Source organism: Epinephelus fuscoguttatus, linkage group LG16, assembly GCF_011397635.1.
Source record: "Epinephelus fuscoguttatus linkage group LG16, E.fuscoguttatus.final_Chr_v1".
Classification (NCBI taxonomy): domain Eukaryota; kingdom Metazoa; phylum Chordata; class Actinopteri; order Perciformes; family Serranidae; genus Epinephelus; species Epinephelus fuscoguttatus.
The window spans coordinates 25,344,776-25,371,987 of NC_064767.1; the positions used below are offsets into that span (position 1 = coordinate 25,344,776).

Genomic DNA, 27,212 nt, shown 5'->3' on the forward strand with positions numbered 1-27,212 from the left:
TTAGCTGCTTAGGCCAAGAAATAATCCTCTGAAATAAAATATAAATTAAAGCTTGGTTTTACACTACAGAAGTGCTGTCCTCCTTAGAGATATTTTATTTTCAATATTTATGTAGGGTTTTTTTTTATATATATAATTTTGTGCTTCATTCACTGAAAAACAAAGGGATAAATAGCAAACTTAAATGTGGTCGAAGCACTTGGAAAATAATCCACAGTAAATCTAAATAGGACAGGAATGCATGGTATGTGCTTTGACATGAATCACACTGGAATACTCCTTTAAAGTGATGCAGTGAGGTCTGCATATGATAATGTGTTTGACATAAGGATTATATCACTCATCTCTCATGTCATCTCTGCCTTTATGGTCTTGATATTGATGGTATGATGATAAATACTTTAAACTCAGAGATTGATTCCCATTGGCTTGACTTTGTGTTTGTATCATTATTATCTTATCATCATACACCCTTAAAAAGACCGCAATATTATTCATGTTTTATGAGAGCTGTCGTGTGCGAGGCTTTGCTCATCTGTGCTATAATACATAATATAATAGAGAGGCAGCCTTTCCCTTTTCAGATGCGGTTTTAAAGTCCCCATGGAGTAACATTTTATGAGTTGTAGCACCTCAGAGTTTATCAAGGAATTTTACTCAAACGTCCCTCCTTGTGAGGTGCTCAAGATTTTTTATATCTCAATACTGGAGGCATGTGGTAGCGATGACTCATCACAAAAGGGTTGCCAAAAATTTCTGAGCCTGGCCTTGCTTACCTGACAAAAAATCTTTATACGTGTATTGCACAGTGCATCCAGGCACCTGTCCAGGTTTGGAATAAGGTTGATCCAGAGGAGAGTCTGTGTGTCCCATCAGCTTCAGAGCTGTTTCTGATGGCTCTGCAAAAAGGTTATTTCCGCTCACGCTGCCATCGCACACTATATTTGCCTTTTTCCACCTGGAGTCTCCTCAGAATCGCTGGCATATTAGCAAAATGCCTACACTAGCTGCAAGCAAAGGGCAGGCTATTACAGCTGATGATAGCCTAGCAACCTCTTTAAGTAAACAAAGTCAAAACCCTCACAGTGTAAGGGTTCAAGTAATTTCCCAGTGACGAGCAGTGCACATGCATGTATGTTATTTTCATACGACTCCTTCTGATTGGTTTAAGCTCATCTGCATAATGCAAGGCAGTAAAGCCTGCAGGTTTGTGTGTGTGTGTGTGTGTGTGTGTGTGTGTGGGAAAGACGAAAAGCCAATTGAGGTTAAAATGAGAGGAAGATAAAATGGCGCCAGAGAGTCATAAGATTAGATGTCAAAACACTGTTGTTGACAGAAGAGAAAGAGAAACTACTGATTAGATAAATATATGATTTATATTTATATTTGCATCCCTTGTGAAAACGCTTCATTGGGTTCATATCTGCGCCACGAAGAGCTGCATTATTTTTAGGCACACAAGCATTGTGGATATGAATATTTATGTTGGTAGGCTGATCAGATTGTTGAGGGGTCCAACATGAAGTCTCTTGACAACCAGTGGAGGGATTGCCATGAAATTTGGTTCAGACATTCATGGTCTCAAGAGGATGAATTCTGATGACTTTGATGATCCCCTCTAGCACCGCAACAGCAAAACTTTCAATCTGTCCAGGTTACCTTAGTTCATGACTTCCACATGACACTTTTGAGCTAAAGTTAGCGTACTAAAATACAAACATGCTAAATGCTACATCCTGAAAACTAGCATACTGACACTTAGCATGTTATCGTAACATATTTGCATATAGCAACATAGGCCTACATACACTTACTTTTTTTTACTTCACACTTACTTTTTTAAAGAAAAACCTTTAGCCCCACCATCAGGCAGAGCTTTAAAGGTTTTGCCATCCAAAAATGTTTTCTGATGGGCATCAGCATGGGACTGCTTGCTGGGCTTTTGACTTTAACTTTCTAACAAATTATTTTTTCAACATATTCACTTATTTATTAAACTGTTTTGTTCATTATTTATGACTTGTAAATAGCTGCTACTTAGCTACACTCATGCATTATCTATGCGCTGTCCTAACAGATTTGTTTCACGTAAGATAAACAGTTGTACAGTAATTAGCTTAAGCTGCTCACCAAATCATGAACATTAAAATAGCCAGTTAGTCAAGTTTTCCCTAAACTTAAATCCTGATATTTCAGTCAAAGGCACTCCTTTCTCTCCAAGAGCATACCTTTATACTGTTTCTCTCTTTTGTCCTCATTTTATTATCATCACAGATTTCCTTTTATGAAAATAATAACCATGGACTCTCTCTCTCTCTGATGAAAATAATTCTTTATTGCAGGAGACAGATGGTTTCAGAATCACTACCCCACTTCAATGGCCTTGTGAGAGCAAGATGAAACACACATTTTCTCTCCCAACTCATCAGCTAGGTGAGTGGCTGCTCAAACTATGATGCACTATGTACCCCTCTGGCTTCAGCTTTAGACGCTCAAGTGTGGCGTGTCAGTTTCCACTTGTTACATTGTGTCTTTTCAAAAAAATTTCCATGTTAACAGGAAATATGCAGTTTCTGTTTGATCAATGCATGCAGTCTTTTTTTTTTTTTTAAAAAAAAAAAAAAACCCTTCCATTGTAGGTTTACTTTGTTTTTAGATTTAGATCATGGTAAACATATAAACAAGTATGTTTTTGCTAACATAATGTAATGTGACATATGTCATGTGACATACTCTGTAGTTAAAACGACTCAAGCAGCAGTCTCCTGAGTGAAAGTCCTCTGTTTGTTTGGCCCATCCACCCCCACTTCTTACCTTCTACGATACGTTGACTTTCTCGCTTTCACATCAGTTGCTTTGAGCGTCTAATAATGACACAGGTTGGTGTCTCAAATAAACGCTAAAGGGTGCATCAGCGTATCGGTAGATGGTGCCACAACCCAGTCTCACTCCAAAGTCAACAAAATCCGTCACTTGGGCAGTGACTTACAGCGTCAGACACAGACGAAAAAAGCTATCCTTTAACATCGGCATGATATGCAGGTGGTCGCTGTTGTAGTTTAACAGCGCTCGGTGGCGTCGGGGGAAACGTGTCGGGACAAGAACGAAAATACAACAGCAAAAGTGAAAGTGGGGTGGGTGGGTCCAACAAACACCCACTTTCACCTGGAGAGCAGTGTTCGCATCCTGTGAGATTATAAAGCTTAACCCTGATCATTTTTCCTAAACCTACCTATGTGCATTTGTTGTGCTGTTGTACCGACGTAGTGTGTTTATTTTGAAAGATGACAATGCATGTAAAAGGCAGACCATGACACGGTGTCCCAGAACGTCAACGCCCACCCTTGGTACTTTGCACGTTGTATCTGGACGTGGAAAGTCCATGACCAAACATCAATTTGTGACAAGGTCAGAGTGAGAATGTGTTGGATGCCAAGGGCCACTGCCCAAGTGAAGGTATTTGATGAGTTGTGAGTGAGAACGACCTGTATTAGATTGTCACTCTTCATAAAGGAATCCTCACATGTCCAAAACAGCAGTGGGTTTATAAACTCCCTTGAATTAAAGTCTGAGATTCTGTTTACACTTGATTTTAAATGATCCCAACACCAGTGGACAGCTGAGACACATTGCTGGTCACACCTGTGTTTACTGTATCCTGTGTCTCCAACTGCCCGCTTGCGTTCAGATTTTGTTATTGCCTATGTCACCTTTGCTAGAAGGTCAAAGGCCCCCGTCCACAATTATTACATCCACACTCTCACCAGTCATGTAAGTGATTGTGTCAGTACAGCTGGAGATTTCACTGTCATCAGTATCCAGAATCCAATGCGGCAAAGTGATGGACGGTCAAGCAACTTCATCCATCTTGTCATGATACGGGGATGTTGTAGAGTGCTGGGTGCTGTCACCAAAATAACCACCACGTCCTGCATTGATGACATATTTTCCTGCTCCTATAGGATGCATCTGGACACATTAGCATTAAACAAGGAAAAATATGTGGTCAAATGTGTCCAGGTCAACCTCAGCAAGGGGTGTGAGTGATTGGATCACAATGCATCTTGGTGGTCGCCAAAGACACATTTTAAAACCAAGTGTAAACAGAATTATAGTTATATGTAATTATTTTAAATTCAATTCCTCTACCAAGCATGGTCTACGTGAAAGAATGATGGCATGATATAGTATTTATCTTCCTGTGGCTCACTGGTTGGCTGCCTGTTTATTCATGCGTTAAACCAAGCATTTCCAATGAATTTGCCAATGGGGTTTATGCTTTCCTTTTAACCGCTGACCTGGGGAGCGACACATCAACAGCTCCATCCTCATGTGATCCCAAGGTGGACAGTTCCAGCAAGGTCAGTCTTTTTCTAGCTATTGATCACTCAGTAGATCAGTGCCAGCGACCAATAAAATGTAGAGTCAAGGACTGCTAAATCCAATCACTGGAAGCCAAAGGGACTATATCATTCCCCGCCTCGGAGGACTTTATGATTTGGAACCAATTGACTTGGTTGTGATGCTGTAAAACAAAGTGGATTGCTCAGATATACTCAACACCAGGCCTTAATAATTAAGATGTGAGACTCAGCAGCACTAGTTTATGATTACTGGATTAGGAACAGAATCCATATTTCATAAATGAAAGTGTAGAGAGAATGAGAGAGTAGAATTTCATATGAGGTGTTCATTATTTTCTCCTCAACAACTGTCTAGTTGAGAGAAACAATTGAAGACCGCAGTTTGCAATGTAAAACAAGCAAATAAAATCGAACCTTTAGTATAGAAATTGTTGCACCCGGGTAATAAAAAATGTTGTGAAAAATTCCTCTTTAGCAATTAGAATAGCTGAAGAAGACGTCTGGATGATTTTCTGGAGGGTTTAAAGGCAGATTTAAGGACAAAGAGAAGAAACAGAGAGGCAACAAAGATAAACTTGTGTCAAAAAATGATTTAGTTCAGAAACTTGTTCCCAGCCAACGGGGAGTTTGAGTTGCTTGGTTACCCGTTGCAGCTCGAAAGTTGGGAGAGAGCAACAGTCTTTGTAAATTGCCTCACAGTCTTTGGTGACTTGACAGCTGATCTCTTCTGGTTTGACAGCCTCCCTGTAGTCCTGGACATCACTTGAGTTTTCACTTCAGGTCTGACATTGTTTTGACTGCATCAAGTGTTTATACCTATAATTTTACGGTGGGAATATTTTGCCTCTTTAAATGTTATCTGTATTTTTGTTTGTTTATTTGTATGTGTTTCATGTGCTACACGTATTCACATCCCCCTCTGGATGATTTGTAATAACCTCGGTGATCCCCTGACTTTTCATCTAGCTCCATCGTCAGGTCAAAATGATGTTGTTCATGATTTCCATCAGCCTCAGCAGACCTTGGCACATGTCAGCTTCCTCACACACTAAACTAAGATTTTGAATGTGGTGAAATTGCACTTTCTAAACATCAGCATGTAAATACTGTCATTAGCACTTAGCTTATAGCACCTCTCACTAGTGATGGGCAAACTGATTCATTTCACACTATGGGTTCCTTTGAGTTCATACATGTGAGTGTATCAGACTTCTGGAGTTTTGATGCTTTTTGCGACATATGGTGGAAGTTTTCAGTGACACTTGATTATAGTACACGCACATTTGACAGCTAGTACTTCCCACCCCCCACAAAACTTCTCTTCAGTGCACTACCAGTCATCATATGTTTACATTAAAGATAACATATTCATTTTGATGCATCATTCAGCATCCCACTTGTATGTAGGCTATGTAAGCTCAAAATGATAAAGAAATGTCAGTGACTAATAATCTGTGGCAAGTAGCAGACATCCTAGTTACCTCTGCAGACTTGTGCTGCATTCATGCAGTGTCAGAATAATCTGAAAATTCCCCATTATATTTAATGGCTCTCCTGATGTGTTTCCTTTGCTTTCATTCTGACCTAAGTCAGAAGAACAACCAGCCAATGAGCACATGAATGCACCACTGGCCTTGGCAGGCAGAGGTCTGGAGTTGCTTCCAGTGTAATTGGTCTTCACATGTCCACTCACCATTGAAAGAAAGAAAGTTGGGCATTCATGAGCACTCGTTCAACAAGTTGACCTGGTACATACTGGACATTAAAAAGAGTCGTTCAAAAAGGTGTTAGCTCATTGTTGCCCATTACTGCCACTCATAGAGCTGTTACATACCTGTGGATAGTGTATTGTGTGTTCACGCTAGAAAAGTGAAGAAATAAAGAATACTCACACCATAGTGTATCCATACTGATTATGGTTGATTTTTCAGTGGGCTTTTAATGGACACTATTCTCCTACAATGCAATAAAGGAAGTGAAGAAGCTGCTGACAGCTGGAAGAAATTAAATGAAGTGAGAATGGTGGTGAATCAGCCACAGAAGGATCAATGAAAACAAAGAAATAAGCATCACATTTTCGGAAAATATTTTAATGTCTGCTTGTGAAGTTTAATTGGCTGCAGCTTTTTAAAGTTTGATGTCCAACAGACTGTATCATTTCCTTTAATATAAAACAATGAAGTATGTTGACTTTTTTTGCATACAAATCACTTAAACAGTGCACTATTGCAATTTGTATCTAGTGTATGGGAGACAGCGTTAGACGTGTTTACTTTCACTCAGCTTTTAAGATAAAGACATTTCTTTTGGTAGCATAAATCTCTTGGCATCTCTTAATCTTTAAATGAATAACATGTTGTTCTATCATAATCTTGCTCACTTATGTGTTTATTTCCTTTGGGTGACCTGTTCTCGGTGAAGAAGTCACTGTTGTGGTGTTTTTGAACGGCAGTTGTCAGAGATCTCTTGTCAGTCAGACAGTGTGGGTGTACACACTGTACTGTATGTAGACTCTCTGTTGATGAAGGTTTCTGTAGGTGTTACTACTCTCTGTCTGTTCAGCCATGTTGGCTTTCATTGCTGTCACGTTTTTTTATTCCAAATAAACCGCTGTTGATGCTCGAATTCCTCAGCCAACCAGATGTTTAGGTTTCGTGAACAGGTAAAAGGTTGAATCCGTAGTGCTTTTACAGTCAGCGAGCACTTTCTTTATGAACATGTAGCACATTATAAATCTACCTTAGCTAAGTAATAATATCTTACAATGTTAAATGATGGTTTGGCGGGTTGCTATTAAGACTTACTGTCTTATCAGTTATGATTCCTTTACAAATTTTGTGTGAAATATATCCAAGCATTAAACACTTATTAGAGTGCTTGTTGTATTTCAGATGGTTTGCAGTAGCTAGTATAAAAAGTGAAAGAATATCACCATATTTAAGCATCTAAGCAGGTGGGAAACATTTAATCTCTACTCTGCTGTTTGACTATATTTTGTTCTCCAGCTGTTTGTGCATGTAGGCTATGGTTTTGGTGCATTGTGCTGAAATTCGAAATTATGAGCTCTTAGCACTTTGTGTCGAAAATGTTTTTTTTTTCATCTTTCTTATGGTGCTCCGCTAACACAGCACATTTAAAAATTGATAGACAGGAGAAATCAGATGTAAAACTAAGCAATAGATTTTACCTTTCAAACTTGTAATGCTAATTCTTGGAGAGCGGGGATGCTGTTATTTCATTCATATCGACAACACAGTTATTTTAAAAGATATTATTCTGATAGATGTTCCTCGGTTGATGCTTATACCCTTCAGTACAGAAAGGAAGTCCAGCAGTATTCATCTCAAGAGGCATCCTGATGGTCTAGTTTCATCGTTTCACAAGAGATAAATACTTTTTTTTTTTTTAACAAGTTATTATGTAAAAACAAAAGAGGCTGTTGCGGGCTGCAGAGAGTTTATTTCTATAGCTATAATAATACAATAGTAAATGTACTGAGACATTTGAGAGTTTTCTTTAAAAAGTTGTTTCCACTTGTGTTACTCACTGACGTGAAGTGTGTATCCTTGAGGTATATAAACAGGTTGAATGCATTTGCTTTCTCATAAAACATTTTGCAAAGCAGAGTTTTTTTTATTTTTGTTTCTAGGTGCATCATACTGCCACCTCTTGATCAGTGGAATAGTGCACAACCGTTGATAGCAGCAGAAAGTTTCAGGTAAGCACATGCATCCTTGTGAGTGTGCAAAAAAACCCCACAACAGGCATACCAACTTATAAAAAAAGTGCTGCATAGCGCTACCAGTGGTCAAAACCACCACATGATACGGTTAAAGATAACCTTTTTTTTATCTTCCTTTTTTGTTTATTAAAATATCATCAATAAAGTAAAGTTGTTAGTCTTTGACTTTGGCTTATAGATAATGCAAAATTGCTTGAAAGTTTTATTTTTCTGATCCAAGTCCCACTGTGTGATTACATTTTCGGGAAAAGAACAAATTCTAGTCAGTGTAAGCATCATTAAATCAATACATTAGACATTTGGTCAGGGCCGTAAATGTCAAAATATGATGCTTTAGGTACCCTCCAGCGTCAGTTTTTGATGCTAAGGGGTGGCGTGTCAGTTTGCGCTTGTTGCATGCACTGTGTAAACTTCAGCTTTTCCCAGGAAATGCACAGTTTCCACTCATTAAATGCATACAGTCTGTTTTGAAAAGAGCGTAACATGCGTCAAAAGAAACTTTAGATTTTAGATTTACTTCCTTGGGTTTAGGCAACTAAGGGTCATGGTTAGGTTTAGAAAAAAAATCCTGGTTTGGCTTAAAATAAGCACGTTTGTCGGTGTTTTAAAGTAGTGTCACCTCATAAGCATTGTGTGCTACACATGCTAACACACTAAGTTAAAATTAAAGTTTAAAAATTTTAAACATTTTGATTTCACACCGGACACAAACAGCTGTTTCCGGGTTGAAAGTCCAGAGTATGTCTTACCCATCCACCCACCTTATGTTGGCTCTTGCTGTTTGCACTACAGCAGTTGCTCAGAGCATCCAAAAATGCTGGTGCCTGGTGCATCTCATACTGCTGCTAAGTATGCCTGTTGGTTGCTATGTGACCCAGCATCTGTATTTGATGAGTTGGGAGTGAGACCAAGTTAACTAAATCAAATTTTCTGTCTTTTCCGAACTGATCCTGTTGGTTCTCATGCTGAATTATATCCTGCAGAAATATATTACACTGAATAAGGACAGATGATGTTACTTCATCTATTGTAAGCATCACCATTCTGCTTTTTAATTAGATGAGTAGAGAATCAATTTCTGCATTTTTTCAGCCTAGTTCATTTTTGTTGATCTACGCTATTTTTGTATGAGATTAGTAAATAAAAATGCCGAGGGATGAGCAGGTGCTTAAGGTCACTAAATAAAGAAGTACACGGCCTCAGAGGTGAGAATGTACCGCTGAAGATGGATTGGTCCTCCCAGAGTGTAGCTTCCTCTCTCACAGGCTTTGTTTGCATGAATAAGATCAATTGCAAACGTCTTTGCCCTTTACCTTCCCGCTCCATTTTGACATTGTCTGAGTCCTTAACTGGCAGAGAGTATAAGCCTCTCAGTATTGCTGATAAAATGAAGCCTTAGAGTGGCAGGAAGCAGGGACCAACCAGACTGTGAGGAAGTGATGCAGAGTTACAGGAAATAAAGCACTCATGCAATGAGATGGCATGAGATGTTCCTTGTGAAAGTTAAGAGTGCTAAAGGTAATGGCAGCCAGGAAAAAAAAATAGAAACAGCAGGTTCTACAAACACCTGCTGGTGTACACTTATAGAGGTGCCACATTGCAGTAGCTGTCACTATCTTGTCTTAAAATAACTATTATAAAGGAATAAAAAAAAGAAAACCTTTTATTTATATATAATGTGACAATTGGCTGGTAACTTTCTGCAATGTAACAAGCAATATTCTCCCACTTCTTGTTTGTCTTAGGTTTCATTCCGCTACCACCATGATTAAGAAGTACAGGATTTAAAGATCCAGTGTGTCAGATTTAGGGACATTTAGTGACATCTAGTGGTGGGGACTGCAAACTACAACTGGCTGAAACTTCACCCAGTTGGAATTCCTTGAGTATTTATTTTTCAGGAGGTTTTTATTGGGAGATGAATTTTCTGCAGAGGTCTCTGTCTCTCTGAAACAAATGTACCGCTGATTTAAAAACACTGAATAAAACAGTTTCAAGTGAGAAAAAAAGAGTATTTTTTCGGTGCTGCCAGTGCAAAACACGAATGGCCCAAATGGCTATGCAAATGGTCCACTGGGTTGTGATAAATGTAACTTTCTGGAAAATAGAAAAGTTACAGAGTTATACAGTAGATGAGTATTTAGTACAATGGCACTGTAAATGTCGTTGACATCTATGTCACATCAGGGATTTGCAAATTTAATTTGAATTTTAATCTGAAGAGCTGCAATCTTTAAACATTGCTTAAATCTATAGCAAAATTCACAGGAAAAGATCTCAGAATCACAGAAAACCCACAAATTCAGTCATGTTTTGCCAGAAATATCACAAAGAAACCTTTTTACAAGCATTGGATACAGTAATATGAACACCTGTATAATATTATGCAAAGCCAGTACACTAGCTCTGCAATAAAAACAGCCTTTGTGAAGCCTATAATGTTCAATTTGTGTTGACAATGTCACTGAAGTGCTGACAAATTAAGCCTTAGGCTTGGGAAAGGTGGTATTTATTACAGGGTTGTTGTGCAGGCTGCAATATGTAACACAGGTGTTCATGTCACTGTCAACCCCCTCCGCATGTGAACATGGAAATATCCTCATTATATGTTAAGTTTGTGACAAGCTGTGAGATGCATAGCACCGCTACACACAGAAAAAGGATTTTATATAAAAGTAAACTTTTTCGGGACACAGGTTTTATAATATTTGTGTCAAACAGAACAGCTCAGGATAATTTTTCATTTACAGGATGATTGTTTCCTCGCACAGAAGCGCTGGCTGCTCCGTGGATGTGACTAGCTCATTCTCTCTTGGTGTTGTTTATACTGAGGTGGCATTCATGAGTCAAATTAATATTGCCACTTAGTGTTCATCACTTATAATGAGCAATATAATCAGCCAATTACATTCATAATAGTCTGTGCTGATTTCCAATTTACTCAGATATAAATTCTTCTCCAGGTCTTCTTTTTTTTTTGGTCTACTTTTGAGTGGGAAGCTATCTGTTGATCAGATAACATCCAAATTATCCTCAAAATTGTAATTCAGTTTTTTAAAATGATGCATGTGTTAATTTCAAATAAGGAAAAAACAAAACCATAAATCTCTTCTAAGATACCCTCACATCAAACACTGTATATCTCACTGAGTACTTTTCCTCTCAGGAGCTTAGATATAAGCCCCCCCACCCTCCCAAAAAAAGTTGTAAACATGCTGCTTTATCTTGCAGTCATCACATTAGGTGTGTCTCTACAGTGCCTTATCAGAAAAATATTCAAACAGCCATCCTGCTCCGATGAAGAGTTACTCCACAGCTGATGCTTATCACCACAGGAAAATGCAATGTTTTTGCCATAGGCAGCGCTCCCCAGATAACATGATTACTTAACTTTCCATGTCCGTATTTTCCTGTTCAAATAGTAGTCATGTATGATAAACTGTTGGGTGTGATTCAGAGGAAGGGAATGATTCAGGGCTCCAGACTGTTACCACAAAGGTCCACCATATTCAGTCATTTTTTGTGCACATGTGGCCCAGAACTTTACAAAACAATCCATTTAGCTTTTTACTATGATCCAAAAGTTAAGTGTTTAAGGCTGACGAACATTTCTTACAGCAGAGATTTTGACCAATAAAACTAACTAACTGGCTCCCTTTTACTCAAGAGTTCAGTGAAAGCGACAGTGAGTCAGCATATACAATACCAGGACCCTGAACTCAAAGGAGTTAAATGGAATTCAGCCATCACTAATTTCTTTATTTACACCTATGCTTTTTCTACTGTGACAAGTCAAAATGTCTTCCATGAAAAAAGCCTATTATTTCAAAAAAGCAAAATGAGAAATGGAGGCTGATGGGGAGGGAGAGACGATAAGAGGCTCCAAACCAGATGCCAGTGATGATGCAAGTGCAGGCAGGGAGAGACTGACTGAGCCAATGGAGAAGAGAAAGTACCACTTCAAACCACAATGGCTAATGCAATACGAAGACATTGCATGCAAGGTCATTCGTAAATAGGGTGCATCCAAATCATGTGCTGGAACAAACAAACTGAGAAAGATGGTCGCACTAGTGCTACCAGTGGCAAAGCTAGTCTGGAGCTGGGGCGTCCAGTGGTTTAACAGGTAGAGCAGGTGCCCAGTGTACAAACACTTCTGACTAACCTGACATTTCTCTCCAGAACAGATGCAGACAGTGATTTAAATGGGTAAAAACATCGCATAAAGAAGTTTCACGTTTAAAATCAGTGTTTTTTCTGACGCAGTTTAGCTTGTGGAGACAGTTAGGGTCTGTCTAGATTCTTATTTTCAGGTATTGTATACTAAAGAAATCTGGAATCTGAATTTTTTTCGCTGTCTGAATTTATAATTCATAAGTATCTATTGGATGCAGTTATTTTTCAGTATACACCTTTATCATGCTTTATCATAACTGTGCATATTTGCACAGTCTCAGCACAGTGACAATAAATATTTTATTTTTAAATTTTTTATATCTACTGGTGTTAAACACTGTGGTATAATGCACATTCTGATGTTATTTTTTTATTTTTATAAGCATTTTCATTTCTATTTTATTTCATTGCTTTATATATTTCTATTTCATACTGTTATTCTTACTTCTTATAGTTCTCTATTCTTTACATTGGAGTGACTGTAACAAATCACAGTTTCCCCTCAGGGATCAATTAAGTATAACTGATTCTCAAATCTAAATCCCTGAATCCTACACACTGGACTTTTCAGCTGAGTCATTTTATATAGTATAGTATAATATATGTAGTAGATCTGCATAAAAACACCCATGTTTTTTCCCCCGGTTCAAAAAAGGAAGAGATCAGTGTGGATGGTTGTGTATGCAAAACACATGACTTTAACACCAGAAAACTGGGTTTGCAACTAGGCTACTAAAACACTTTGATAGGCATACCATACAAATGGTAACCAGAACAGAAAAGCACAACAATGAGCTGAAAAGATGCTTAAAAGCTCCATAGAGCTGAAAGGAACTGTAAAATTGGATATGTCTGTTTGTTTGTCGTTACAAGTGACCCATTGTTCACGTTAATGTATTGATTAGTTCAGCTGTAATTACACAGGTAACAGATCAGAAGACAGTACTGTGGGTCATTTTGCATGCCCATGACAAACTACTGTCATGTAGGTCTGACAACAGCGCAGCTCCACATTGTATCAGAATACAATATAAGAGTAGAGTGTAGAATCACGCTTGAGTGCACAGTATTTCCAACCACATTTATCGGAGTCCAATACTTCAGCCATTCTTCCGCTGAGGAGATTTTTCAAAAGAGTCGAGAATAATCTTCTGCTGCAAGTCAAGCATCCTCCCTTGGAAAGGAGGCGCTGGGACTGACTGAGCAGTGAGAGGTGGTGTCAAGCCCACAGAGGTTTAAAAAAGTATATGCTGCAACAATTATGACTCTGTGCAGGTTTTTTTTTTTCTTGAATTTCCTGGCTGACTCTGAGGAACATACATCACACAGTGTGTTTGTGTGCGAGGGTGCTGCTTGATTCTTCGCTCAGACCTCTCTGTATCGCTTTGTTTGTTGGACAGTTTCATGATTCAGAAAGGTCTAAGAGGAGAACCGAGAAGCAGATATATTCTAAAGACGCTCTGTTCTGTTGAAGATGCTGAAAACTTTGCTGGCCCCATTTGCATTTCATTTCTGTCTGGCAAGCTGCCAGCTGACTGAAGCATCTTGACTGTGGAACCAGTAACTTGAGCTAATGTACATATATCAATATCACTAGCACTGATATAACCTCATGTCAAAGAATGTGAATTTTCCTTTTCAGTGGTGGAGATGTTTTGCTGGACGAACACGAGGAACAGGAGGAAAATATCAATATTTTATTAAATGTGCCTCAGCAGTTTAAAAATAACTGGTGTGTGCTTGTTAGTGAGGTTGTTCAATGTACTTGACCCTTTGGGGAAAAAGACACGCAATGAAAGAAAATTTAGATTTTAAGGGTCTCGTTTAGCTCTTTTTAGCCTTAAGAACCCAATTTAAATTGTGCTGTGGAAAAATCTAGAAAAACACATCTAAGCGTACCCACAACCATGATTATCCTGTGAAAGAATTGTTTTACTACATAGGTCCATTTGTAGAGAAGCAGTGTTATGGCCAGAAGAAAATGAATAGACTCAATAGATACACTCAAATTTCCCTTTAGTTGACAGAGACAATGTATTTTGTTGGCTGTAAATGGTTCTCTGGACCATTAGGAGAGGTTTCATTTATACTGCCTGGGGGTTTGAACAAGACCCAGATACGCTTAATGATATACCCACTCTGCACTCGTGCTGTGAGTTTTAAAGCCGTCTCCAACGAGAGAAAATTTGGGTTTTAGTTATCACTCATGTCCTCCTTCACTCACATCTTCCTGGCCAGGGCAGCAGACAGAGAGTGCTCCCCAACACCACAGCCATGAAATGGAGCATGCCTTTTGACAGGGCAAGAGGGGATGAGAGGAGACCTCAGGGTGGTAGGGTGTGGGTGGAAGTGAGGCAGGATTTAATCCACTGAAATTGGGTTAATGTACTATGACATCTCAGTGCGCAACTCATGTGCATTGAGATGCCAAATTTGCGCAGGATCTATTTAGGAACATTGTTTTGGATGTGGGCAGTGGCAAAGAATTGAGACAGGAGGGAGAAAAAGGAGAAGGAGGGGAGCTCTGTGAACCTTTGTGTGTCACATACAGAGACTGTCACCACTGTGAGTCTGATTTTGGTTGAGGGAGAAGAGAAAAAAAGCAGATGTGGCTATGACTCTGACCTGAATGTAAATGGGTTCTCTAAAGGACCTCTGTTGAAAATGTTTTGTCAGTCCCGTGTTTACATTTAATCTGTACATTATTTTGTGCTCCCACAGCGAAAAGGAAAGGTGTGCTTGAATGGCGAGATTGATGCCTCGCTAGCAGCTCCACTCCCACACACTGACCTGATTTTTGTTTTTTTCTACCTGACATTCAGATGCAGTCTACCGTACGTGCACATGTCTGTTGGACTCCACAATGGTGTGCAGTTCTACATAGGTCGTCAGTTCATACGTAAGGCAGCAGTACAGCATGCTCCATCATATGAAACTGACCGGTCGCTATGCTTTGCCCCCCTTTCTCGCTGTTGCTGTGCCTAGCTGTCAAGCTTGCCACTTTAGCACGGCACATAATGCAGTTCACAGTCATAATGGCAGCTGATTTACAGTTGACATTCTTAGGAAGTTTTGCCCTTGATTTTCGACAGGTGTAGATAAAAGCAGGCTCCACATTTCTAGCCTGAACATCCAACTAATTTTTCCCGCTGACTTGTTTTAAAATCTCACGAAAGGGGTCTGAAATATGTGTTTAATAGTTGCACATCTGATGTCATGCATAGAGACAGACATGCATAGCCTAATAGTTCATATTTTCAAACTCTAACTTTCCCAAATCCAATAAAGAGCAGGACAAGCACTGCTAATGTTAGCCTAAACTCTGATAGCAACCAGGAGAGGAAATGCCTACCAGAGTGGTGCACCACATCTGGTACCTGTGGGTATGATTGGTGGGCACTGGGTGAAAACGAAAATGTGTGTGTGTGTGTGTGTGTGTGTGTGTGTGTGTGTGTGTGTGTGTGTTTTGTTTTTTTTAACTTTTCCAGGAGAAATCAAAAAATGAATATATGTTTTTAACATTTAATCAGGTAAGTTTTAATAAGCCTAATCAACCATCAAGATTTATTTATTTATTTTCCTAATCACTAAAGCCTATGACACAGCCTTTGCCCACAATGAAAGAGCTTTTACCTCAGCTGGATTTGTAAGAATTTGAAACCAGGGACTGTGGATGCTATTCTATTCCTGCACAGCGACCTCAGCATAGTAAGTAAAAACACAGTTGGTGACTGATTCTGCCAAATAGGCTACAGTTACAGTATTTATGATTTGATTTCATGTTACATGTTACAAGCATTCCTGCATGGCAAAAAGATGCAAAGAAAAAAACAATATTTTTAAATCATGCGTTTTAACGAGAAGAATATATTCAGGATGACACTCGGTACAGCACTGCTCAGGGGAGTGGTTTAATATACTGTTAATTATGAATATTAATGTTTTAACTTATTGTGTAACCAAATAATTGTCTGCATCAGAACATGTCTCATAATGTTGTTACAAGTCTTAATGTTTGAGCTTGCAGTGAACACATGTTTAGCTGTTGTAGATGATGAAGGTCAAGCTTGCATTTTCACGTGTTTTGTTTTCTGCTGTTGAGGTCAGGTGTGAAACACTGCATTACCCTTGTAGAAATTATCACGCAGCCAACACTTGACTGGACTAAATACTGTCTGTAGGTACATTTTTCTACGAGAAACTGGATGTTTTTCTGTATTGTTTTAAAGTGAAATTAGGCTGCAATTCCTCTCAAAGAGCAGTAGGTAACTAAAGTATATAGCCCATCCTATCTCTTTATTAATTGAGTGTAGACTTAGGTTATTATTGTGGTAACAGAGACATGATCTGAGTCCATGTCACCAGCTAATGAAGTCAAACTCTGCCTCTCTGCTTGTGTTCTGAGATTAGAAAAAATCTGGCTGGGCTTTAAATTGAGTAACAGAAAATTCAAACTTATTCAGTCCTTGTTATTTCCTCTGATTGATGGCTTAGAAGTGTATCATTGACTGGTGATTGCAGGGTGGACAATTGCAGGCTGAGCTGACCACATTTGGTCCGACTGCTGAAGGAAACAAAATAAAATATTCTCAAAGAGCGAAGTGGAAGTCTGATGAAAGAAAATTGTCAGACAGATTTATTTAGAATGCACAATTTCCCTCTTTACATGTGTATGTATACATATATTTATAAAGTACATGTGTGTCAATTTCAGGGCTTGACGCTAACTTTTTTCCCAAGGAGCATATGTGCTCTAAGTTGAAAAAGTAAGGAACGCACAAAGAACTTTAGGGGCACAATGTAAATTGATCAAATATGTGTTTTCCATAATAAACGCAATGCAAACAGACATTTACAAGCAAAATTATTTAATGAATTTGTATACAAAATGTACAGAAAGGTAAAATCATCAAGTTTTGAAAAAGTATTTTGTCTTTAATGTTATTATCTTATATATATTATCTTTGCAATATGATCATCTTATATAATGTTATTACTTATGGGGTGCCATTTGTAAAGTGGCTCACGCTGAAAATAATATCAACATTTTGCCACATTTAGCTTCAAACAATGTTTAAAAAAGTATTGTGAATTTTTTTAACGTCACCTTTTACCACATTTACAGCAATATTTGTTAACTTAGAACATGATTGAGCTAACTGGAGTAGTTTCATGTCGTATCCGACAACGGGAGGCTTTTAACAGATGACGTCCTGATGTTAGCTTTGCTGCTGCTGCTGCTGCCACTGATGCTTTCTAGACATCGTGATTTCCCAAAACTGAATAAATACCACACATCGCAACACAAAACTGCTTTGCTAGCTCAATCATGTTGTAACTAAGACATCCGCTGGAAAAAAAATATTTTTTTCACGGACCATTTAAGAGTTAATGAGTCATTAGAGACACTGCTAACGGTGCTAAAAGCTAACGGTTGTTAGCTTAGCTTAGGTTGTTAGTCCCTCCGAAGGGACACTAACAACTCAAAGTACACATCAAATAAAATTTCTCCAAACATGTTTCTTGTTATTTTAGGTAGTTATTATCACGCTAATGTATGTTCAAGTGTTCATTTCCCCCGATAAGTTGATTTTAATTCGTTATTTGATTCTATAAACACAGTCTGACCATCTCGAGCTTTTATTATGGTACTTCCGGTGACCGGCAGTGTGAATTTGCATATTAGCTAAATATTTAGTTTCACCCAGAACATTTAGATTTAACATTTAACATTTATATTTATATTTAGCATTTAGATTTAACATTTAGATTTAGATTTAGATTTAATATTTAGATTTAACATTTATATTTATATTTAGCATTTAGATTTAGATTTAGATTTAATATTTAGATTTAACTATTTAATATATTAACAAAGTTAACAAATATTGCTGTAAATGTGGTAAAAGGTGACGTTATTTTCAGCGTGAGACACTTTACAAACAGCACCTCATAATTACTATCCTAAAACATTCTCCAGGTCCTCTGAAAGTCTACAGGACTTATTTCCACCCTGCCCAGCAGCGGTACCGTGGCGAACGGTCCCTAACTGCGGGGAGAACGAGCCAGGCTTCCCCGGAGGTCCGCCGCTTAATCCGGTCCGTCTCCTCCACACTTTGACTTATTTCCACGCTGCCGACAGTGGGACTTATATTCATTGTGCCGACAGTGGCTTGGAAAACCGCCTATAACCATGTCACACGGGGAAGAGGGAAGAGGGAAGGCGACTGGAGTTCCTCCAACATATGGTTAGATTATCATTTTTTTTATTGACAAAAATATAGGCTGCTTCGGATGATTTTTTTTATGCGCACATGTGCTCCTAAATATTTTTTACACTTCGCACACACCTATTTTTAGTCGCAAATGTGAGTGAAACGCTCGCACTGTCGAGCCCTGGTATATTACAGATTCCACACCATACTGTACATCTGCAAACTAGATTTGCTATAATCTCTGCTGTGAGCGTGTTTGATTGTTGACAGAGGACACAAGGAAACTTACTCATCTTTCCATGGCTTTATTAAGTATCAGTATAATGAGGCAGCCCATAGATAAAGTCTTTCCCTGATAAATCTATTTGCTAAATGTGAAATTCATTTATCAGAGAGATGCCTCAATGTGAATTACTGTAGATAACACTAATATTGTAAATAAGATAAGGGGTAATATGATTCAGTGTACATTTACTACATGATATCGGTCTCTGTTTGATGAGGTGCTACGTCCTTGAAAAAGAAAAAAACACACAATATCATAAATATTAAACTATTGTACCTGCAATGTTACCCAGCGGCCAATTAACCCAGCATATACACTTGCATGGTTGTATACTTTGAAAAGAAGAATGGCTCAGAGACAGATGGTTTCTATGTTGTGCTAAATATAAATTTAATTTGTGGCTAATTGTACATGTTGGGGAAATAAATGATTTTTCATTTGATCGCACAGTTCTGAGAGATGTACGCCTCCACACACATCACAGCATCTTTCCTATACAGTAAAAGTAGCTTCAAAGAAATATTGCATTGTTGTTCAGTGCACTGCCATGAATTATTCTTCATTTTGTACAGTATACAATACGCCATTACCGTTAGATGTTTTTTAATATCACAGTTTTGATGTCTCCACATATAGATGAAACATAGTCTGTAATTCTCCCCTTATATTAATATTCTTATTACCTGCTAACAGCTTTACCCATTAGGAACAATTAGTAGAATATGAGTGACCAGTTGTAACAAATGCATTTTTAGGTGGGATTATGGCCAACTTTGGAGTCATCACAGAATGGATAGAGAGTTAAAATTCAATCTATCAAACATTTATTATTTTCCTTCATTGTCTTCTTAGATCATTGGCTGCTGCTTTATACTTGTCCACATTTCCGGATGGTTTTGGTATTCCATGGCTTCTGGTTCGGGAATGATTTAACTGTGCACTTATCCCAAACGCAACAAGATAGTCACATGGTCACTCCCCTTGAACATAGACAACGCCACTCTGTAGCCGCTTTCAAATGGCATATAGCACTGACCCACAGAAGGAACAGGACAGCACCTCACATTCCCACCATCACACCAGTCCTTGTTCATCATAAAGGACTTGCCTCCTCTCCATCTCTCACTGTCCTCTGCTCTGCCAGAATGGTGTACAGAAAAAGAGTCACCTAATTGAATGGCGCTGTCCAGGATTTATCCAAGTTCTGGTCCAGGTCTTGGTGTTAGTCGGCAGATTTTAGAATTAGTGTACAAAACTATGGTTGAGAGTGTTTTAACTTTTTGCCATCCACCATTGGTATGGTCATCTTAAATATGTCCAAGAATAAACTTAATAAGGATCGTGACTACAGCTAGTAAAACAGTTGGCCAGCCACAAAAGCCAGTGACCCAGCTCTTTACAGAAAGGACGAGGAAGAAGCTAAGAGCATCTTGGCAGATAGCCCCCAGTCTCTCTCTAGCCAGTTTGAGCTCTTGAGCTCTAGGAGGAACTATAAAGTCCCTCTGGCAACTAAAAATGTTTTTAAGCAGTCCTTCATCCCAAGTTTTAAACCACAGGCAGACAATGAGCTGATTTAATGTCTTTAAGTGTTTTGTAATGACTTTATATGTTTGTCTCCCTGACTGTTTGTCTGCTTTGTACAATGCTGTCTTTTGTGTTTGCTGAACTGAAGACAAATTCCCACCCATGTTGGACAATAAAGATCTATAAATACTATTCTATTCTAATCGTGGCTATTACATTTCCTCATGTCACATTAGAAAGTGACACAGCACACAGATCGTCCAGTTTATTTTCCGGTGCTTGTACAATGGCCAGCAGGATGCCAGTTCATTAGATTATCCATGTTTGTTGAATATTCATTATTTAGGGAAAAAAAAGCATACTGTTTTATATTTGCATTGAACATCTGCTACAAACAACAGACTGTATGTTGTTTATGTAGAACAGATGGCAAAATTAAATTTAATGCTCAAAAATGGCACATTGGTCCTAATTGGCAAAATGTGACACAAAATCATTGTTTAATATTAGAATTACTTTTCAGCTCCACAAATTAAAGAGGGGTGCAGGACTGAATCCTAAAACCAAGACATGAGTTTGCATTTTTGTACTTTGGTACTTCACTTATGTCAAAATCAACAGGTTTTGGGCTTTTGGTTAGATGCCTGAAAGAAGGTCTGAGGTTAACACAAGCTGCAGAGACTTTCACTTTTTTTTTCTTCAACATAAAATACAACCACACTTGTGAATTTTAAAACTCTTGCATGGGCAGTTCTAATAGCAAGTAGTTGAATGACGTCAGAACGTCATTATGCCAACACTGCCTTAAGAACCTTGTTTTGGTGGCGACATCAATGTCATACAACAATAAAGAAGTGCGTTTACATCCTAACACTAGCTTTTTACTTCTGGCGATTGCATTTATGATTAAAAAAATTATGAAAGTGGTGTTCATATGTGATTTGTGATAGATTTTTATGGAAAAATTCCACTGGCTTTTTGATGAAAAAAAACAGGGAGATGTGGGTAAAATAAATAAACAAATACATAAATGAACATCATTTCTGTTGCACTCTATAACTATCTACAATCCATTTTCAGTGGTAAATGTTTGTTTTTAGTGTCAGTATCTCAGAATCGAAGAGGAAAAAAAAATCTCCAGTCCAGGAAGAGATCCACTTTTTTTCTTTTACCTTAGTTGGCCTTTATACAAGCATGCAAGAATACTTCCATCCACAACCCTCTCAGCTCTACCTGCCTTAATCACTCTGCTTGGTCAGTCCTAAAAATGAGAAATAAAAACCTACAGCTCATGTGTAATTGCACGACACAGCTGAGCTATAAAGACTTCATGAAGCACTTCAGCTTGGGTCGCACACCAAAGATCCCGGTCCTAATCCTGAGTCAGTTTAGAGCCGAGGTGTTCACAGTGCATCACAAATAATTTCTTTGTTTGTACTTTGAACGAGCGGGCACAGAACACCGCAGCATTGATCCCTCCTTGTATTACCTATTTTTCTCAACTGGAAAAAGCTATTGCCTTCGTGATTACTCTCTGAACCTGTTCAGTACAGAGAGGCCCCTTCTGCGAGGCCATTGAAAGTCACTGTGGGAAACGTAGGAAATCACTGACTGGAGCAAAAGTAGACCAAACAGTCTGAGGGGAAAATAGGTTCACAAAAAGGGAAAAAAAAAAATACAGCACTTGTCATAATAACTACCAGCAACACAGTGGACACCACCAACTGATGATTGAACTGAACTGTGGTAAGATTATATTTCTTCTAAAGGAGAAATGCAATTAAGTCGTTGACCTTGATGGAAAATAGCTGCTTGAGTTCGCACAACTATAAACTCTCAAAACTGGGACACAGCGTTACAGAAGGAGGCTAAAATCAAATCAGCTGGTTAGTACAAGTGTATCTGTCTTAAAGCAATGCACCTTATTAATCCAGATTTTAACATTTATCTGTTTATATGTTAATCTGGATCCCCTATTAGATGCTACCAGGATATAGGAAATATTCATCCTGGGGTCCACACATAAAAACAACACCAACATGCAACATACATGACCATTCAATAACGTAAAATATATATGTCACACAGAATACCCACATTTCCCTTACCCCCACAACCCCCAGCCTCAGGGGAAAATCGCACCAACCTCAGTAATAATAACTTGTACAATAAACAGAGAAAACAGCGATCATAGCAACAAACAAAGAGAAAAAAAAGGAATAGAATGAAACAAAACTGTTTCCACCAGGAAGGACGGCACTCAGCGGAGCAAAGAAAAACAATCAGAAAAGAATAAACAGACAAAAAAAGATCCGTAGAAAGACTCACAGTGAGATAACAACAGAACCAAGAGACGACAGTTGACAAGTTACTCATTTCATAAATTATCTTAACCGTCTTATTGATTGAAAGATTTATTCTTTTAACCACCAAATAAGTGTGAAAAAAAAGAAAAAAGAAAAGGACTTGGTAGAACTATTAGCCTTGAAGTCATGACTGGAGGATGAAAAGAGATGAAACCTAATACCTTCAATTAACTATAACAAGCACACACGAACAGCATTGAGCTTCCAAATGTATTCCCTTCTCTAATTTATTTCCTCATTTAATCCTTATTCGTCTTTACTGGATGAACATTAGTTGGGGAATCAGTTTTGACATGCTATCGTGGTTTAAAGCCCACATTTGTAGGATTTGAAAACTTCTGACTTTGGGGACTCCGACTGGTATAGTACCAAAACAACACTGCTTATGAAAGAAATGAATGATGCATATACATTTCATTTATCGGGATTGTCTTGTTTTTTCAAAAATGAATACTAAATAAATGTTTCCATGGGGGAACAAGGCTGATGAGATCAGTGAGAGTGAAACAAAACATGATGCAAGAAAACCAAAACAACAAATTAAAGACAGCTACAATGCTGCTGCTTTCAAATGTATACACTTAAGGCCTTTGACAGAATACTACACTCTCCAAATGACAATACTACTACATGTTTTGTTTTCCTCTGCGAACGAAGAATCCAAAAGCTGTGACCATTTTGATAAATGTAAGTCACTGGGGTCTGTTTTTAATTACAGCAAAAACTATATCAAAACTTAAGTTTACAAACTCTCACACAGCTTGTGCAGTTTAATCCAGGTCTCATTCATCCAGTCATATGCCCAGTGCTTCCCAAAAACTTATCTACACTCTCCTCAAAGCCAGACTCCACTGACAAAACCAGTAATATTACCTCGCTGAACATGGGAGCTGCTAGTCTATCACTGCCATGGTCTGTTAGATTGTTTATTACTGTGTGACTGTGGTGAACCTAAACCAAAGTACCACAATAACACAAGCAAACTAACCAACACATTCTCACTCCGACCTTGTCATATATCATCGTTTGGCCATGGACTTTCCAAGTCCAGGTAGGACGTGAAAGGTACCCTGGGTGCGTTGGTTGTTGGTGACATGTGGTCTCATGTCTGTTATATGCATTGTCTTCTTTCAAAATACATATTCGTTTTCACAGGAAATTTACCATTTACATACAGTCTCTTTCAAAATAAATGCTCTTCATCTTTAAAACACCCCAAACTGATTTTTTTTTTTGCCTTCAACAACTAACCCATCACGACCCCTCCCACCTGCCCTAGTCGGATATAAGTCGTCTTAACTTTCATTCTTTGCCCCTGACGCCACCGAGCACCATTAAACTACAGTGGCAACAGGTCATGTATCATGTCAACATTTAAGGATGGCTTTTTTGTCGTGTCTGATACTGCAAGTCATTGCCCAAGTGCCAGATTTCGATGACTTTGTAATGAGACCAGATTGAAGCGGCAGCGGTAGATTAGTTGCTCCATAGTTCAGCTAGACAAATTACTATTTTGTCAACAGAGCCTGGCTTTGATACTATAAAACCTCTATTAAATGCCAAGTCACTTTTACTAGCCCAGTATGGCTACACATTTTGACAAATAAAGGCCTGTCTCAATGAGACGCCTGGTCTGGTTGCCAAGCAGTTCTTTGGATGTATAAAACCAGGTAGTTGGCCATCTCAAATTATGTGTCCATTCCACAATTACCCTGTAAGTTATTCATATTCCTTTAGTCTGTAAGATCCTCAGATCAAAGGGAATAAAAGGGTTTTTCATAAAAATGAATCCAAGTCGTGAATATTGTTTTAACAGGATAAGGTAGTGTTGTGTCAGTGTGTCAGTGTGCCTGGTGCCGTACTAAATGCTGCCCCCTATGACTTCAAATCATCAAGAATTTTCACCATTTTTGTATTCTTTATTCACAATTCAACGTAACACAGGTGAGTAATTGATATAGAAATGGCTATGTGAGGCATGAAGTGTTTCTGAAAAAAGAAACAACTACATGCATCATCACAAGCACTCACTGCTTTTATAATGATGAGTCATTTGTTCTTTATATGGATAGAGAAAATGACAAGAGCCAACAGATTCTTAATTTCTGTCGATCTCCTTTCCTTTCTCTCGCTGTCCAGCTTTGTCTGTCTGGCTCCCTCTCATTCTTCTCCCACAGCAGCTTCCCCCCGCTGCGTTGATAACAACCTCCACAAAATACCCTGTAGAAAACACATCGTCCTTGATCCGAGATTGCAGCATCCTCTATGTTCAGGGGCATTACTTCCTTTCCAGGAGACTTGGTTACAAAACAAGAGAGAGATTACAGGGTGCTCTATTGATTCATTGACATAGCTTAGTCAGTCCAACCTTGGATTTGTCTGAACTTAAAGGTGGAGCCTCGCACTCTGTGAAGACGCTCTGTGGGAAGACTGCACCTGTTGCTAAAATGCCGACACATGTTCACGGTATTCTGTTTCCAAGAGAAAAATACAATCTCGCCTCCCTCAGTTGAATTGTGGCTTTGACACGCGGCTGCTGGGTTGTTTGCACCTCAGCAATATTCAAAGTCAAGGGGAATCAGAGAGAGGAGATTTCAACAATTCATCATGCATTGCTGCACTTATTTTGTGCAGATCAACTGTGCTTTTGAGGAGATCAAATCAGCAAGGTAAACACTGATGTCTAAAAGTTTACTTTACCCAGAAATCATTGCATATGGACTCAGATTATAATCTCACCTACACCTTTCGAAGGAGGCGAACGGTATATGTGCTGCTGATGGAGATTATACAATGATATATGTTGCGGTTCCATTGCAAATGCACTGTAAATAAGCGAGCTGAGATCACATTTAAGTAAGCTGATAATCACTCCATCATTGCCATGCTCACTATCACAAATGCACAGCTGGGCTCTACAGAATCTTTATTTTGATTTAGCAGCATTGCTTAGTTTAATCTCTTTCGCAGCATTCCCATTCTCTCCATTTTCTCTGCATGCTGTGTTTTTAGTCGTTTGATATCATTTTTGTTTGTTTTTCATGAGGTGGGGTGGATTATAAGCACACAGCAGCAGTGCAGTGTGCCTTAGCTGCAGGCTGCACTTCTGAGTCAGGCCTGAGAGGTAGAAGCACCCCGCTACACTCCTCACTCTGTCAACAATGCAGCCGATCTCTGAACCACGACATCTCTTTTTCCTCAGCTGTCTGCCCCCCTACATGTTCTCTTTAAGTATGCAGCACAACACTTTAGGTGTTTTCTTTGTGCCTGTATTCATAACGGGGAAGTTGACTGAGCATGTATTCTCTTTCAGCACCACCTGCACTCATTTTCACTCAGTTACACCCCTGAGAGCTGCCCTGTAAAATCAGTCTTCAACTGTTGCAGCAGCTCTGTGAGAAGAAATGGGGATTATACGTTTCTCAAGGGCATTTCAGGAGTGGCATTACTCACTGTGCTCATTGGGCTGTATGGTTAGAGGCACTGTCCATACTCTGCTTTTGATAAATGTTGATCAAGATGCCATCTAACTTCAATGCTCGGTCAATGGCATTCTCTCCGCATTGCAACACCAGTGAGTTTAACTGTGAAACCATGGCTTTCGTTAAGGACATAGATTTGGTGTCGTCAATAGTAGCAATTTTCTGTAAATTTGGAGGATTTAATGACATGAAAGAGTTTGGGTGTCAGGTTTTTTTAAGTTCCAGTGGATCGTATTCGGGAAATATTAACATAAATAGAATATAATTCTCAGAACTGTGTTTTTAACTGTTTACAATCACCTGAAAATAAGAATCATTGTGTTTTTATTACCTTAAAATGAGCTATTAATATCTACATATGGAGTGGGTCTTCCTCCATGTAGTTGCCATTATATTTTACAGACAAACCAACCCAGTCTTACTCCGAAGTCGTTGAAATCCGACGCTTGGTCAGTGACTTCCTGTGGCAGACACAGACAAAAAAAACAAAAAAACAGCTGTCCTTTGACATCGGCACGATACGCAGCTGGTTGTTGTTAGTGTTTAACAGCACCCAGTGGTGTCAGGGGGAAACATGGAAGGACAACAACAAAAGTTAAGGTGGCGGAAGTCAGAGTAGGATGGGTGGGAGGGAAGGGTGGTGCATGGGTCCAACAACCACGGACTTTCATCTGGGAGGCTGGTGTTTGCTTCCTGTAAGATTGTAATGCCAAACCCTGTTCTTTTTTCCTAAACCCAACCACGTGGTTGTGTTTGCAAAATGTTTGTTGCTGAAAGAAAAACCATCACCATCATAGCACGTTTATTTTAAAAAAGAGACGGTATCCAAAGGTACATTTCCTGTGAAAGTGAAGGTGTATTTTGAAAACACTGAAGTTGATCCAGCATTCCAGAATGTCATTAATAGATGCACCCAGGGTACCTTGCATGTTGTATTTTGACGTGCAAAGTCCTTGACCAAACGTCAATTTGTGACGAGGTTGGGAGATAGGGGCCAGTGTTTTGTTTTTTTTTTTTAATATTATATATATCATATCAACATGTCTAAAGTGATTTG

General features: G+C 38.7%; 1 long non-coding RNA gene across 3 annotated transcripts; it reads left to right on the plus strand.

Moving 5' to 3' along the window:
- Positions 1–2,375: 2,375 nt before the first annotated feature.
- LOC125903229 (uncharacterized) lies at positions 2,376–26,805 on the plus strand. Of its 3 annotated transcripts, XR_007451253.1 has the most exons (4): positions 2,380–2,433; positions 3,285–4,361; positions 8,014–8,082; positions 18,263–26,805. It is a non-coding gene; the product is annotated as an uncharacterized LOC125903229 (long non-coding RNA). The 3 variants fall into 3 exon arrangements; XR_007451252.1 differs by lacking the exon at positions 3,285–4,361 and having other exon boundaries at positions 2,376–2,433; XR_007451251.1 differs by lacking the exon at positions 2,380–2,433 and having other exon boundaries at positions 2,617–4,361.
- The last annotated feature ends 407 nt before the right edge of the window (positions 26,806–27,212 follow it).